The following is an 18,822-nucleotide window of genomic DNA, read 5'->3' as shown; positions in this document are numbered from 1 at the left end:
GGTTTTGGAGTGAACCCATGGCTAGATCACATGCCTAGATGTGGTCACAATACAGATTTCAAAAGTAGAAGTTCTGAAGGGCTTCATGGAGAAACTAATCCATGAATCAACATCCCCAGATTTTTTTGATGTTATTCCACGAGTTTAAAGTGAAATAGAATGACTCTTGAGTACCCTAGCTTGATATCTTCCTTGTTCTTCAATGGTGGATTAGAGAGAGAATTTGTGAGAGAGGGAAAGTGAGTTTTGATTTTTGATTGGAGTTATGAGGCAGGTAGAAGACTCATTTTAATATACTTAACTAACTAACAGAATAAATAATTAAGGGTTAAATAAATGGTTAACTAATTACCTTACTAACCTTCACCTTAGCCGTGTGAAGGTAGTCCCATCCATGAGTCCTTGTTGACGGGGTGTCGATGCATTGACTGACCGTCCTGGTCACTCATCGTTTAGGACATAGGCTTGTTTTTGGGGCCAAATATGTTGAGGCCAAGTATAGACTCACGACTCCCATTGACAGGGCGTGAGTCCATCGATAATCCGTCATGGGTCTCGTAAAACCAAGATGTTTTTGACAGCTTTTTAGACTCTTCCTTGGGTCCTTTCATGGGTCCTTGGGAGGGTCCTAGGGTTGTCGTGCTTTGACGTTTTAGTACTATATCCTTAATTTGGAGTTAGGAAGATTAGTTTAGGATCTTAACCTCTCATTTAGTCCTCCTTAGGACATTAGGATACGACTTAGGCTCTAGAATGGGTCATTAGACATAGGGGTGTTATATTATTTCCCCTTCGGGAACATTCGTCCCCGAATGTCGACCAAGGCACCAAACTAAGTTAAAGCACCATACCAATAATCCACAACTTATAACATCAAAATTTGCAAAACTAGAATTTGCACCTTTCACCACCTTACATCACTGTTGTGGGACAAAATTCCTATCAAACCACAACATGGCCATAGAACTCAGGTTGGTAGGAATTAATTCTACCATTTCAATATGCAAGCACTCATTAATTCACATAAGTATGGGAGAAAACTAACTTCTCCAACATCGTTTATGCTCAACACAACAGTTTAACACTAAAAGTTTGAGCTTTTCACATTTCTACAACATGCTCACCTCATGAATCAAAATGCAACTTTTATAGTACCTGACATTTCAACATGAGAAACATAAATAGCATGATAACTCAACATATATATACTAAAACATGAATTTTTACAAGAACATGCACATATAGGGAAAATAATGAAATCCTACACATATCACACATGACTGCCCAAAAAATACTAAATTAAGGAGAAACTTGTTAACTCAAGTTGCCATAGAAGTGGAAGGAAAAATATGGGGATAATGGGATGTCATATAAGCCTCCGCCTCCTAAGTAGAGCTTTACACAAGATGGTTCCTTTAAGAACCTTAACGGAATCTACATCCTTATTTCTCAACCTCTTCACCTGTCGGTCTAGAGTCTCGGCCTGGACCTCTTCATAGGAAATGTTAGTATATATCCTTAAACCTTTTAGAGAAAGGATATACACCAGACCGCCTATGCATTTTTTAGCATAGACACATGGAAAACCGGGTGTACCGAAGCCAATTTAACAGGTAACTTCAATTGATATGCGACACTTCTGACGCATTGAAAAATCTCATAGGGCCCCACATAGCGGGGACTAAGTTTCCTTTTCTTCCTAAACATCATCACCCCTTTCATGGGTAATTTTTTTGGATTGACCAAATCACCTACCATAAATTCAATGTCCACCTTTCTATTATTGGCATAGGATTTTTGCTGACTGTGGGACGTCTTCAATCTATCCCTTATAAGTCGGACTTTCTCCACAGCCTTATAAACTACTTCGGTACCTATTAGAGAAACCTCACCTACCTCAAACCACCCAATCGGAGACCTACATCTTCTCCCATAAAGATCCTCAAACGGTTCTATATCAATACTTGACTGATAACTATTATTGTAGGAAAAGTCAATCAACGGTAGATGGTCATCCCAGTTACCCTTGAAGTCAATGACTGCCCTCAACATATCTTCTAGGGTTTGGATGGTTGGTTTCGCAAAACCGTCTGTTTGTGGGTGAAAATGGTACTAAGCTTCACATTAGTATGAAGCCCACTTTGGAATGCCTTCCAAAAGTGAAGTAAATTAAGTACCCCTATCCGAGATGATCGACAAGGGTACCCAATGCAATCTCACAATATCCTTAAGGTACAATTTAGCATATTCTTAGGCCGAATAAGTAGACTTGACCGAAATAAAGTGGGCCGACTTGGTCATCCTATCAATAACGACCAGAATCAAATCATGTTGCCTTCCAGTACGAGGCAAGCCCACAACAAAGTCCATGTTGACAACTTCCCACTTTCAAGTAGGAATTTTTATGCCTTGAGTCAAGCCTCCCAGCCCTCGATGTTCGGCCTTGACTTGTTGATAAGTTGGATATTTAGCCACAAACTTCGCTATGTATATTTTCAAACTATTCCACTAATAGATCTCCCGCAAGTCGCGGTACATCTTGGTGGCACCCAGATGTATGGAATATCGCGATGCCGCGATGGGACTGACACTAATGAAATTGATACTGGACTTTCCAAATCGGGAAAGTAATCGTCTGATGATGATGGTGATGATAGCTGTTTTGGTGATGATAGTTGTTTTGGTGATGATGTTTTAAGACGAACCCTTTCGTGCCTACACGGCAAAGGGTTAGCCGAATGAACGGAAGCGTCACAATTTTTACATAAAAATGCATCATCGCCCCGATAATACAAACGTGCCCTTTTTTTAATACAATTGTCACATGCTCTTGTTGTTTTTCCACCCATTGCACTTGCCAATTTTCTTTCGGAAACCATCATGAGCCTACTTTGTTATTTAAGTACCATGAGCCTCTTTAAAAATTTTCCTTGTTAAGTCATCCACATGCTGCATGCAGAACCTACCTTGATATTTAAGTACCCCATCCCCTTGGGAGAAAGCTTCAACGAATTTACAAAGCACTATGTCTTTCAACTCCATCTATATCGGATCAAGGTATTGCTTGGCTTTCACATCAACCACTAAGGAAGAGTCAGAGCTAGGTTGGACTATTACACCACCCTGATGAGAATCAACTAGACAAACTCCCAAGGGGGCCAACCTATGCACATCCTGAACTAACTCCTTTTTCTTGTCTTCAACATGAGCTACAATACTCATGGACCTACGGCTCAATGCATCCGCGACAATATTGGCTTTGCCAGGATTTTAGAGAAAACTTATGTAATAAGCTTTCAAAAGTTCTAACCACCTTCATTGTCGGAGGTTTAAATCTTTTTGGTTGAACACGTATTGGAGACTTTTGTGATCGGTGAACACATAAAGATATACATGCAATCCGTATAGATAGTTTCTTTATATTTTAAAAGCAAATACCACAACTGCTTGTTCAAGATCCTAAGTCGGAAAGTTCTTCTCATGAACCTTGAGTTGCCTAGAGGCATATGCTATAACTTTACCATATTGCATGAATACACAGCCCAAACCTACTCGGGAAGCGTCACAAAAACCACAAACCCTCCGGTAAGGTCAACACCGGAGCAGAGGTGAGTTTATCTTTCTATAGTTGGAAGCTCTTTTCACATGATTACGACCATTTGAACTTGGATTTATTTTGGGTTAACGCCGTTAATGGAGATACGATAGACGATAATTCCTCAACAAACCTCCTATAGTTTCCGTCCAAACCCAAAAACTTCAGATGTTGGTAGGACTCAAAGGTGTAGGCCAACTATTGACCGCATTCGTCTTTCTCGGATCGACCTCTACCCTTTTACTAGAGAAAATATGTCCAAGAAAGAAACCGATCTCAACCAAAATTAACATTTATTAAATTTAGCAAGAAGTGGTTATCCTTGAGTACTTGCAACACTATCCTCAAAATGGTTCATATGATCATTCTCTCTCTTAGAGTAAATCAAGATGTCGTTAATGAAGAAAATCATAAACAAGTCAAGATAAATTCCAAAAACTCGATTTATAAAGTCCATGAAAGCCGTAGGAGCATCTGTAAGACCAAAGGACATCCCTAAGAATTCAAAATGATAATATATAGTTTGGAAATCCGTCTTCAGAATATCTTCACCTCTTACTCTAATTTGGTGATAACCCGACCTGAAGTCAATTTTTGAAAAGTAACTCGCTCCTTGGAGTTAGTCAAACAAATCATCTATTCTAGGGAGTGGATACGTATTGTTTATAGTAAATTTTTTCAATTGCCGGTAGTTAATACACATTCGAAGAGGCCCATTTTTCTTTTTCACAAATAACACCAGGAAACCCCATGGAGATATGCTTGGTTCAATAAAACCCTTATCTAGCAAATCCTTATGTTGAGTATTTAATTCCTTCAACTCGGCGGAACCATTTGGTAAGGAGGGATTGAGATGGGTTTTGTATCTGGCAATAAATTTTATCAAAAATCTATTTCCCGTTCAGGAGGAATTCTGGGCAAGTCATCTGGAAAGACTTCTGGAATATCCTTCAAAACGGGGACCAACTATAATGGAGGAGTTTCGAACTCAAGATCCTTGACTGTCATAATATGATAGAGACATTTAAGACATGAAATGATTCCACTTTTTGGAGCTAGGTTTCCCCCTTCCACTCTAAAACGGGTTCATTTGGAAATTGAAACTTTACTACCCAAGTTCTACAATCGTTGGAAACAAAACAACCATGTTGCCAATCCATCCCCAAGATGACATCAAAGTCCAGCATATCAAGTTCTATCAAATCAACCAATGTGACTCTGTTGGTCTAAGAAATGGGACAACATCTATACACTATTTTAGCAACTAGGGAATCTCCCACCGGGGTAGAAACCGAAAAGGGCTCATCTAAGACATCGCGAAGCACATAAAATCTCATAGATACTAAAGGAGTTACAAAAGACAAATTTCCACCGGGATCTAACAATGCATAAACATTAATTGACAATAACGCACAACATACTGATATTAACATCCGGAGAGCTCTCTTGATCACCTCGCGTTTGGAGAGCATAGAAGCAATTCTTTTAGAGAGCATCAGAGTTTGGAGAATTAGTGGGAGTTTGGGTACCTTCTCTCCCTTTGGCCGCATAGATTGGATAATACCTCAATTGGTGGCCACTTTCCCACATCTCTAGCAAACAGCCATACTGGCAAGACACTTCCCTTCATGGTTTTACAACACTTGGAAAAACTAGTTCTTTCAACAAAAGGACCGCTCTTATTTCCTCCTTGAGGCTTAGGGGTAGTGCTCCTTCCTTGATATGGCTTTGGAGCATTGGAGGGACTTGGATTAGAAGACCTCTTTTTGAACATTGGTTTGTCTTGTACATGAAACCTAGCCTTGGAAAAATTTCCCCCGTCGGGCTTTGACCTTTTCAACTCCCTAACAACTTTTTTAAGATTTTTTTCCTTAATTTGTTCGGCATGGACCATAAGACGATAAGTGTCCAATCTTGGAATTATCATAGCAAACCCATATTCATGCACCAAAAGATCGGATACCCCCATTACAAATTTATTCATGTTGGCCCTAGAGTCCGCCACCAGAGTAGGAGCGTGTTTGGATAGTTGAGTGAACTTGAGGATATACTCCTTCACACTCATACCCTCTTGAGTAAGATTGATGAATTCTTGCATTTTTCTCTCCCTTACTGCCAAGGGAAGAACATATCAAGGAAAGTCGTTTTGAATGTTGCCCAAGTAACCAGGCCTTCTCTAACCGGCCTCTCCTCCTTCCATTGTTCATACCAAACTTGTGTAACGACCCGGGAGCACCCCCTAGAAGTTACACGGTGTACTCGACCTCTTGGAGGTCTTTTACAAGCGTCTTAGCTTTCATTCGTTACATATGTATGAAATGTAGTGCGCAATTAAAACTTTTCAAACCATAATTAATAAGAAACTCTTTTATAAACTAAGGAATGAAGTCTTATCATCACAAGATAACCTAGACGCGTCTCAAAATCATGGGGTCATAACCCTTTACATTGAAATAAACATACTAAGTCTTATACAATGTCTAAAAAAAGAAACTAAAGGAAACATGGATCATGTCCTTGAACATATGAGGAAATACCACTCTTGAGAGAATCGACTTCCTAAGATTCACCTTCTAAGAACCTTCACTTTTCTTCCACCTATACTTTTAAAAATATAGAATATTATGAAGTTGTACAAACAGTACTAAGTGTGGCAATATGCAAAAACAACCTAAAAGAGGACATTTTAGTTGAAACATACTTTTCATGCTATTTAGTAAAATCTTCATGAATCAAGTTTACAAAGAATCTTACAAGTCATGATTGAATATACAAGGTAAAACTTCCATAACCTCAACATTTAGACACATTTATCAAGTAATCCATTATTCATTTAGACCTTCTCATCCAAAGGCAACCTTAAGACTCATCTAGGTAACACATGAAGAGACCGGCTATACAACCTCTTCAATATACACCTAAATGATCCTTAAGACTACCAATGATAAGCATTCTTAATTTCAATAAAACAAGTCAACATCCATTACAAAATATATTAGAGGAATTATACATCCATTTAACAACTTCATATAAAGACCACCCTCCAAGACAACCCAAAAGTTACACTAGTGCAATGTGGAAGTAGCATCCCATACTACTACTCCTACCTTAGTCCTCCTTAGGAATTACCCTAGACTAGGCACATCAGATACAATCATTTACATAATGTTCATCACATTATACATAAGATCAACATGCTTCATTAACATTAGACTTAAAGTCAACTTACTTCATTAACATCATATAGTAATCCATTCGTATATTTTCTTATAAAGACACACCAAGACTCCCTCCAAATGTATGCTTGTATAATGGATATATGAAATCCCATACTCTTCTATATTGAAAACATCATAATCCATCCATTAAAACCTTTTTATGCAATGAACCATGCTTAGAATTCATAATAGAAGAATTTAGGAATCTGAAAACCTTTTTGAAAAGCCTTTGGATTGGATACTTGAATGAGAGAAGAATCAAGGATGAAATACCATACATCAATAAGAGAAAACCCATAATATTTGGTGAAGAAATCGCCCAAAATCTTCGATCCTAGCTCTACCTTGAGTTCAACCTTTAACGAAGTTTTGAGAGTGTGTTTTTCATGGGAGAGGGTTTTGATTTTGAAAAGTGAAGTATAAATTAGGCCTTAGGGATGAAAAAATAACTTATAATACCTAAAAAAACCTTAAAAAACTGACCACTAGCTAATTAGGACGTGGGGTGAATTTCCAAATTCATCCCAAAGCTGGCCGAAATTGCATGTAGTATTGCAGACTCCAAACGACGGACCCCAGCTACTGGGCATCATTTGAACAAAGGACCATCCTTCTGGGCATTTTTTGGAACAGGGAGTCAACTTTTGGGGGCTAAGCTCCCACAACTAAGTGTGAAGCTACACCCCCCAACAATGGGGCGTCAATTGACTTAAGTAGCGTCGTTAGGGGTTGTCGTTTGCGTAGTGTATGGTAGCTTTCATGCCAAGGTTTGGGTCCTGTTCAAGGACACTTAGGGTGGTCCTTGGAGAGTCGTACGTGGATGTTTCAACCCTTATGTCACGACCGGGGAGCACACCTTAGACGTAACCGGCGTGCTCATCCTCGGAGAGGAGTAAGACTAGACTCTTAGCATTCGTCATAACACGTCATAGGTTAAAATGTGGAAAAGTTAAATCTTTTATATATTGAGGTTGACATAGACCTCTCGAATACTACTTATGGAGTTTACTTGGACTCCTCGCATAGAAAGCTTACATAGGCTTATCGTTTAGACAATATAACCAACATATAAGAATTTAATCTAATAATATCGTCGCACATTAAACTATCTAAAACGAAGTAGAACATTCGGGCATAGCCCATAATACAAATTTATAATTTCCACATAGGTCTTACAACAATATCTTCAACAATAGGAGAGAAATTAATTTCTTTAGACTATAAAAATACTAATAAAGTAGAATACGTGGCACGATCCTCAAAACTAGAGGATCTATCAAAAAATGGGGAAAAGTCCAAGTCTTCTTGCAATCAACCTTGATACATCAACGGCCCAAACCTGCATTGTTTAGGAAGAAGGGAAAGAATATGGGTTAGTACATCCACTTGTACTAAGTATGGAAATATATGCACATATAATCTTTGAAATCATACTTAAAGGGATATTTTGTTCAAAGTCATGCTAAGTCACTTTTGAAAGCCGTAATGCACAAATAAGAACATATACAAGCCAACGATCACATACTTATTAAGACAAGTCCATATGCAACACAAGACCAACATCATCAATAAAGTCAATTCACATGGATATTATCAACATAAGGTCATATCACATGAATAGTAGCATATCAAGATCATCTAACCAAAAAAAATCCAACATAATGTCATAACAATAAATCATGTACAAAAGTTCATATCATCATAGCTTATAGGACTCCTTACAAATTATTCCATTCAAAGCATACAACTACAATGCTCATGTAAGGCTGGCAAGGGGACGGGGAGACGGGACGAAGGGGTACGGGACGAGACGGGGAAAGGCGATGGGGGGATTTGACCGGTCTCGGGATTGGGGGGAACGGGATTGGGGAGACAAAAATATGTCCCATCCCGCCCCACTATATATACGGGATTTGGCAGGACGGGACAGGGGATTTTTTATTTTTTAAATACTTATTTGTTTGTATTAAAATTATATGATTTAGCTAATAAATTTTAAATTTAACTTTTAACTTTCAAATTTAAAATTTCAAATTAAATTATCAAGTTTCAAGTTTCAATTTTCAAATTTCATTTCAAATTTCAATCTTCATGTTTCAAATTTCAAGTTTCAAGTATTAAATTTCAAATTTCAAATTTGAGAAGTTTAAATTTGTATTTTAAATATTTTAAAGTTAATTTACTATATTTTTACATATGTATGTATAATTGTATATATTAAAATTAAATTCAAGACAATAATTGTACAAAAAAGACTTGAATAAAACCTTCAAATTTATTCAATAAAATCTTAGTGCAACTTAGAACTTAGAAGTTAATTAACAAATATTAGTAGAGTAACTAATCTACGCAGCCACCTTCTTGGAAGGGTTTTTTTTTCAAAAGTTCTCATATGTAAAACTAATATTTGTTATAGATATTAGATGAGTAACTAATTTTACGCAACCACCTTCTTGGAAGGGTTCTGTTTCAATCAGTTCTCGTATGTAATCTAATAATATCTATTTTATGCTTTAAAATTCAATTCTAATTGTCGGATCACATCGATGGTTATATCCTCCGGTGTTGGCAAACTTGCTAGAAACTCTTGTGACTCTAATTCATCATCAATACATTCAATTTGCGTTTTGATCCAAATTGCTTGTTTGGAACTTAACTTTGGAAAATTATTATTCCTCCTATCGGCATTGACCCAGTCTCTAAATAAAACTATTGTTTCCAAACTGTCTTCCACCAATGAATGTCTATGATCGCTAATTTGAAACTTCGCCACACTGAAAGTAGCCTCCGATGCAACTGATGAAGCTTGAATAGCTAGAATATCACGAACCATTTTGCTCAAGATTGGAAATGCAACACTCCGCCTCCTCCACCATCGTAATAAATCTTCATTGCCATCTATGATTTCCAATGCTTCTAATGATTGATTAATATATTCTTCAAAATCATCACAGTTAGTAGAATTAAGACAAAGAAAACCTCGCATATAAGTTGAAATTCGAACTTCAGAATCAATATCTGGATTAGAAGTTTGACCAACTTTTCCTTGAGTATTTTCTGTAGTTCTATATTTTTCATAGAATATATTTGTTTTACTTTTATTCTAGACTTACATGTTTCATAATTTGGAATTTCTTCTGGTAAAATTTCTCAATTTTCATAAAAAGTGTCAACAAGTGCCTGTACACCTCTTAATTTATAATTAGGATGAAATAAAGTACCAGTTAAATAAATTAAGGAATAGGGAAAAAAAATTTAAAATTTTTCAATCATACCTTCGATTGCAACTCTAAATTATCTATTTTTTTATATTTAGAAAATTGAATTGAAAGTGCACAAATATTTATTAATACAGATGAAATAGTAGGATAATAAATTCCAGAAAAAATGGTTGTAGCATCATAAAAAAGTCTTAAAAATTGTAATAGTTCTTTACGTTCTTCCCAATCTTCATAACAAATTCTATCTGGGTCAATATTATGAGCATTAATAACCATTTGTATGGGTATTCTATATGTGTAAGCAATTGAAAGCATTTCGTAAAAAGAATTCCACCTTGTTTTAATATGTCTTGAAATTTTTCTAGGTGACAATTCACATAGTAAACAACGCTCATTAAATTCCCTAATTCTAGAAGCTTTGTTAGTATGAAAAATCCAGACAACGGCATAATCAATTTTCATGCAACCACAATCAAATAATGAAATACCATCTTGTACAACTAAATTTAATATATGTGCAACACATCTAACATGAAAAACATTATTGTCACTTGGACATAATCTAACTTTTAACATCTTAGCAGCGTTTGTATTGTTAGATGCATCATCTAGTGCGATAGACATTACTTTATCTATAACCATGTAATAATCTAAAACATTTAAAATATTTGAAGCTAAATATGCACCAGTTTTTTTCTCTACACATTGTTTATAACATAAGATTCCTTTTTGCAAATTCCAATATGATCAATTCAATGTGCTCTAATAGTTAAATAATTGTTTCCATTAACACTAAAACTCATGTCCGAAGTTATGGACACTCTATTAGAAGAAATTGACAATGTTTACCGTGATATTCAAAAACATCAGATTTAACAGTATTTCTTCAAAAACCTCTATAATTAGGACTATAAGTTTGTTAAAATATTCAATAAAACATGGATTTCAAGGAAAACTATAAGGCAAACCATAAACTGAAACCATTTTAGCTAAATTTTTGTGATCTAATTCCTATTATTTACGTTCTGTTAGTGGACCACCTGGGTTAGAAGGATCTAATGTTCCTTGAACCATGTTAGAAGCCCCTACCGATTCATTACCGCTAATAACAAATTGATTAAATGCAATTCTTTTTCTTCTATTGGCTAATGCTTTAGCTTCTTTACATTGAATTGGCATACAAGATAACAAATGTCTATTTAATCCCCCCGTCCCACCTTGACCCCCACCTTGTTTATGTTTAAAAGGTTTGCTTACACTTATTACAAATAGCAACACAATTTTACTTATCAGAAGTCATAAATTGCCACATAATAGAAGTTTTATGGGGTTGATACTTCACCTTCTCCCTTGTGGGAGGTATAAGGGGTGGACTTCCACAATTTTGCTCCGTTGAATTTATAATTTAATTTGGAACTTGTGTCACCGGACTAGTAGGTGTATCGTGTAAATCCTCTTCTCCCAAATCAACTTCTACTTCTTCACCTGAATTTTCATCAAAATTAGGATTAATATTACCATAACGTCGTTCTAAACTTTTGTGATCGAGTTGAACATTTGAATGAATGTAATAAGTACTATCATCAGCATAAGTAGAATCATTTGTATTAAATCTAAATCTAGACATTGATTTAGATGAAGTACAACCACATTTACTATATTTTTTCTTTACTATTTTTTTTACCAAAATTAAATATTATAAAAATGTCACTTTGTTCTTTCTCTTTTCCTTTACCGGTATATTTTTTGCTAGAACTCATACTTAATTATATATAAACTGTAATATAAAAATAAAAATAACACAAAAATTAAAGACAAAAAATAAAATATAAATATTATGAAAGGATTGTACCAAACGTCTGCATTAATAGCAGATGATAAACCGATTCTTAAAGCTTGTAGTTTGTTGTAACTTGTAATTTGAAACTCCAACCAATACTTGATAGCAAATATAAGATTTTATATATATATATATATATGTATATATATATGTATATGTATATATACATATATATATGTATATATGAAAATTTAGAAATTAAAATTGAAATATATGTATTATAATAATATGAGAATTAAAATGGAATAGAAATTAAAACTTAAAAATTAAGATTGAGACTTGAGAGTTGAGAGGATATAGAAAATTGATGAGAGAAATGAGAATAGATGATTTTCTAAAAATTGTACGGGATGCAGGGGTATTTATAATAAAAAAATGGGTTAAAGTGTAATTATGATAACTTGAGGGTTTAAATTAAAGTATTAAAAGTAAGGGGTGGTAGGGGGTATTGGGGAAGTGAAAAAGGTGAAAAAATCTGTTTGGGTGGGGGGGCACTAGCCGTTTCCCCAACGGATACTTTTTTTGAATTTTTTTTTAAAAAGGGGGATCCCGCGAATTGGCCAGTTCAGCCGGGCTAGGACCAGGCCGGGTCGATCGGGATGAAGGGGTGAATTGGCCCCCTGAACCCCCATCCCTAAAACCCCCTATATTTGACGGGACCAGGTCAGGCGGGCCGGTTCTTGAGCCGGTCGCGGGCCGACCCAGTCCCCTTGCCAGTCTATGCTCGTGTGAAGTCCCATAACCCCACATAATAAAGTAAAGAAGGAAAGAGATCATAAGTAATGCTTAACTTCATACAACATAGTATCATGAGTAGTCATCATCATGTATAGCAATATAGACCAATAACATGTTCATAAGTGAAACTAACATCATATAGGATCATCAACATGTAAAGTCAACGTATGCATATCATTTACTTTATAAGAGCATAAGAAAAACCTCTTAGGACTTCCCTCAAGGCCAACTAATGCAATGCATAGGTAGAGTCCCATATCCCAACCTACACTAATAAGAACCCCTTAAGTCACCCTAGTTAGAGTTCACTTTATTACTTTCATTTTACCTCCGGGAATAATTGCCTTAAACGACAATAGACCATGCGAGCTAAACATGAAATCTGATGTCATGAAACCCTACACCAAAAGAAGGTGGTCTACTTGCAAATGAAGGACCAAAACATGAACATAACATTCTAGGTGGATCCACTAGCTAGTATTCCTATAGAGGCAACATAGTTGAGGAACTAGGAGATATGTCTTGAACCCTCTACATGCCCAATAGCAATTTGAGCCCTCATCTCATGAGAATGTTGGGTGAATCTCCCTTCTATGAGGGAGTCAACACCTCTCATTGTCAAGTTCACTCGGTGCTAAGATAAAGTCCCTTTTTGAAATGCCATTAAGTCATTCTTTAACAATCATAGCTTAATTTAGGTCATAGGAGAACAACCCCCTTGTATAGAATATTATTTAGCTCATTAGGCATAGGATGAGAACTTCCTTTGATCACATAACCATCATTAGTGAGATCAACATATAGTTATCTTATCATCTAAAGCACACAAGAGATATTATCTTCAAACTTGAATAATCATAGCCTCACAATGATCTCACATGCACCATAATCATATCATGCCATCATATTCATATTCATCACATCATGTCTTCCTAAATATAATCACATGAAATACTTCAATTGAACAACATGATCACAAAATACAATACATCATTATTGAAGTAAAGAGTTCAAGATCATAATGTCTTACCAAATAGCCTCCAGATCTTCATCAATAATCTAATCCTCAATTAATCACAATTACCCAATAAATCACTCATCATCATCATAATATAATGAATTAATCAATAACATAACTAATTATAACAACCCTAATCATCTTCATGTCCAATTCTTAACTAGGTTTAGGGTAAAGTATTCAATTCATCACAAACTAAGGCAATGAACAAGAACTACAACAATTAACCCGTAAACAATCATATTATATCATTAATAATCAAAAGAAATCAACATTAAATCGAGTCAAAACATAATTCACGAAATTGGAATAAAACCCGTGTTTTTGACATCTTTTGAAATCAATTTGAAGGAGCCTCTTGGGGAAAGAGATCCCAAGAGTGAAGAGCTTCCATCCCTTAAAAATACTTGAATATTGATGGAGATAAAGTTGAAAACTTTCAACCTTATAGCCGTTGAACCTTGGTCTTCAATGGTGTTTTTGGGGAAAGAGAGAGAAAGTGGAGAGAAGGTGGAGAGAATTGAGTTTGGGAATAGTGGGGTATTGGGTTAGTTTAATTAGGTTTATGTCTTATAAACTCTTAACTAACTAAATTAAACACCCCATAAAACTTAATTAACCACCTAAGTAACTAGTTAATTAAGTCACTCATGAAAAACTTGGAAAGTCCAAAACAGACACTAACCTATGAGACCACGACCTATGGTTTGTAGGTCTATCGACGGCCCCATACTGCACAGGCGTCTTTTGGATCAGAGACCATGTTTTCTGGCCATTTTAGAAAATTATTACGTGTCTACCAATGGATCCATCTACGGAGCGTCGATCAATCGACGGCTCATCAATTGGCTTTGTGGATGCACACTGTCAAAAAATAGCTTTTTGGGTCAATTGGAAGGGTTCTCTCCAAGGACCCTTACGGTGGTCTCTGTGGAGTCATACCCAGACGTTTCGACCCTAAACACAATCTAAAACATGTTTAACACCTTTCCACAAATTTAAATTAAATTTGGACTCTTAAAACCCCATGAAACATACCAAGGCACAATAGTGCATATCTCATAATTCACCGGATGTCATGGACATTTCTTAACGCTTTGACTCAATCCTAACTAGTTTGAATACATTATTTAGGCCTATAAACAGTGTTCTAAGCCTTAGTTATTCATTTGAGGCTCTAGATTAGGTCTTGTACTTCTATATTCATGCTCGTCTAGGTGTTAGAACCCTGCCCTATCAATTTGGACACCAAACAACACATAAAACAAGCTAAGGCATACAAGCACATACAAGACTAGTTTTTGAACGTTTTGGTCATTCCTTGACGTTAGACTTCCAAACTCTTCAAATAGACCTCTAATGATAATATTCAACATTTTAACAATTTATTAACTCACGATACACATGCGAAGCTCTAGTTTTCCCTATTTCATTTTGAGGGTCATTACATTGAGCCACATAGTTGAGTCGATAGGAGGCTAGTTCCGCATTTTCTTGGGAAGACACATCCATAGCATCTAGCACTTTGAACATTTCATCAATGACCCCTTGCAGATCCTCCTCCACTTTAGAGCCAAAAAAAATAGGGGGATTCATCCTTGTGAAATCCCTTATCCTTGAAGCGAATGTGCTAGCATTCGGGTTAATTTGCACACTAGTATTTCTAGCATCTTGGGTGGCCAACACTTGAGTCAAACTATGGATGGCATCCCTTATCTCAACATTGGACATGACACCCTCTTCAATAGGGACTTGAGGGTTTTGAGGATCTTGAGGGGGAACCACCTCATTCACATTTGCCTCTTTGGTCCCCTAGCATTTGTCCTTTTATTCATGGACTATATGCACAAGAAAAGGGTTAGAAGGATAGAAACAAATAGGCTTAGGAATTCAAGCACGATGTGGCGTGCTTTCTAATCATCTCATAGCCTCCTACTCATAAATGTGACAGGCTTCACATTTATGAATAAGACTTTAATAGACGGTGTGTGTGAAATCAAACCTAATATTATCCCGATAACCTTATTCTTGATACAAAGTTTGTAACGACCGGAGAGTACCTGGATGATGCCGGCGTACTTGACCTAAATAAGGTCTTATTCAAGCCCTTAGCATAATCATCACTTCATACTGAACTTGAATAATGCGAAATTTAAAACTTTTCACAATAGAAGTTAAAACTTCATTTTCATAAAGCAGAATATTAGGAATCTAATACCATTGTAACATATACACCATATACTAATATGAGTACAACATAATGTTTTAAAATAGGACCCTTAGCCTTTTAGACACAATATTCATATAAAACAAAAGTACATAGGAAAGGACTACTAAGTCTATTACATCAATAGAGAAATTATAAAGTGACATCAAATGCATTAGTCGTCGGATTTTTGAGTACCTACCACAAGTCTTAGAGATAAGAAGTCAATGCTTTTTCAAGGATATAGAAGCAAACCACCTACCCGGAACCTATACTCATAATAGAAAAGGACAAATAGGTTAGTACAATTAATGCACTAAGTACGGAGAAATGCATAAAAACCTTTAAAACATGAGAAAAGGGACGTTTACATGTAAAGTATGCATTATGATGTTTTTGAAAGCCATTTACATCATCAACACAATATATAAGACAATACCCCAAAAACATCCAAACTATATTGAAAGCATGGCTTTAGCACTTCCTAAGTTCCAATTGTGCAATGTAAAGTTAGCATCCCATAATACCAACCCTACCAAGCATCCCTTAGAAACAACCTTGGCCACACATATTACCTTTACATGACATCACATTCCATAATCATAAGTGAAGCACATACATCATGAACAACATTTGGATATAGGAATAAGTTCATCCCAACAATTATCCATTCAAAATACATCTTTTCATATTACTTCATAATCACAACAAACTTCCAGCAAATTTATTAGGATATCATAGACTAGATCATATTTCAATCGTTACTTCGTTCTTTAGGGAAGATCAACCATAACCGACATAGACCATGAGAGCTTACATGAAATTCGGTGTCATAAAGCCCCACAGTGAAAAGGGTGTTTAACTTGCTAAGGTAGAACCTACATACTAGCTACTATGTGGATACATTAGCTAAGTTTTACGAGGGCAAGTAGTTAAGGGATAGAGATTGATACTTGAGACTCTACCTGATTGCATTAATGGAGAAGTCCCCATCTCATGAGTATCTCTAGGGTGACCTAACCTCTTTCATTAACGGAAGGGCCTCTTCCTCATTGAGCATATCCTCTCGGTGCTTGGTATACTTTCCTAACTTACCATTATTAGTCTTTTTAATTGTATCTACATGTGTGAAGAAGTATTCCCTCTTCATTCAATACAACTCAACATAAATCTCTTAGATTCATTAGGTGAGAATACTCTTTCATCCTAGAAACAACATACATATGTGAGTAGCACTTTCACAACATCAATCATAGTGTTTTCATGAGAACTACACTTTCAATCAACACAAGAGACTCACTCCATAATGCATAATTCATGCCACACAATAGGTAAGGTTCAAGAGAGTGGAAACCATCCCACACTACCCTAATTGCATCCTTTCATAAGACATGTACCTTGCAAGCAAACTCATAGTTCATATACACAAACTCTATAATTTAGCCCCTTTTGAATGTTAAGAATCGAGTATCATAATTACACCCATATACATCACAATAGGCATGAAAACAAGATTCTATGACTAGATAATCATCAATTACAATGCACTATGTTCATATCTACTCAATTCATCCATCAACATTCATGAAATTAGATCAGAGGGTGCTAATGAGTTCTTGGAATATTTTCACAATAGAAATCATCAATTAATCTCAATATATTCATAATATGAGGTGTTGACACACAATTGTAGACTTCCATAATATAAAGTAATCATCGATCTTCCTAAATTCTAAACGAATTGAAATGATTGACTTTATAAAATCAAAATATTTTTTTAATGTTTTTTAAAGTAGCTTTAGTCAATTTCTATAATTTTTAAGTGATATATATTTTTACATGTTTTTTATATAATTAATTTATCTTGCAAAATATTTGAAAATCGTTTTAAAAAATCTAGTCTTAAAGTGTTACTAAATTAATTAGTAGTTTATATTCTTGAATCCTTAGTGTATCATTAAGTTAATTATTTTATTTTTGTTAAGATTAAGAAGCTCGTTAATTAATGATATTTGTCTTATTTAAGATTTATCCAAATTTGTTAATATAACTCAATTTAACTATTTCTCAAACTTAATACATCTTTGACTTCCAATTTTGAGACTAATTTTGAACCAAATTCAATTCAATATTCAGCAACCCATCGTCCCACTCTTAATTCAGTATTCATTTTCCTCTACTCTCGGGCCCATTCTTTTCTCCCAAATTACAGCCCACAACCGACCCATTAAAACAAAAAAAGATATTAAACAATAATACATACAGTCCAAACAATAAACCAGTACCCAACCCTTTTGCTCGCGTCCTCTTCCTCCAAAATACCTGAAACCCAGAAAATCCATCAGTGAAACCCAGCCAGAACGTGACCCGAAAATCGTGGAGCAGCCCAGAATTGTGACCTAGTCTAGTTGTGAGAAGCAACCATCGCGAGATTCGGTGACCTGAGTCCAGCAGCAGTGCGTCTTTCTCCTCTCGACGTGTCCTGATCTCCGCGATTCACTCGTTCTTTGCTCGAATCGGACGACTCTCCTCTCTTTTCCGTTAGAAATTGGTACAATGAACAACTCCTCAACCTGATCCTTTCAGGGAATTTTAATTTTAAATTCGAAATTCTTACCCTGTTTTTCCTCTTTTATTCTACCCTAATTTCCTACTATAAAAACTCCTTTTGGCATTCAGTCTTGAGGGTTGGAAAAAGTTGGGAGAAGAAAAATTGAAAAAAAAAACAGAAGAAAAGCTTGGGGAAAAAATAGAAGAAAATTAGAGAAAATAGAGGAAAAGGGGGAACAAATAAAAATTTTAGAAGAAAAGAGATTGAAAATATATATATATATATATATATATATATATATATATATAAATGATTTCACTCCCCGTAATCACATAAATACCGGGAACCAGGTTTCCTCCAGGTTTTTCTCTCACCAGCCTCTATTTCGTACTTCCGGGTTCATCGAATTTATTGATGCGGTCGTGGAAGCTCTCT

This window comes from Solanum pennellii, chromosome 3 (genome assembly GCF_001406875.1).
Source record: "Solanum pennellii chromosome 3, SPENNV200".
NCBI lineage: Eukaryota > Viridiplantae > Streptophyta > Magnoliopsida > Solanales > Solanaceae > Solanum > Solanum pennellii.
The sequence above is the reverse complement of the archived record's forward strand: the minus strand, read 5'-3'. Positions refer to the sequence as shown.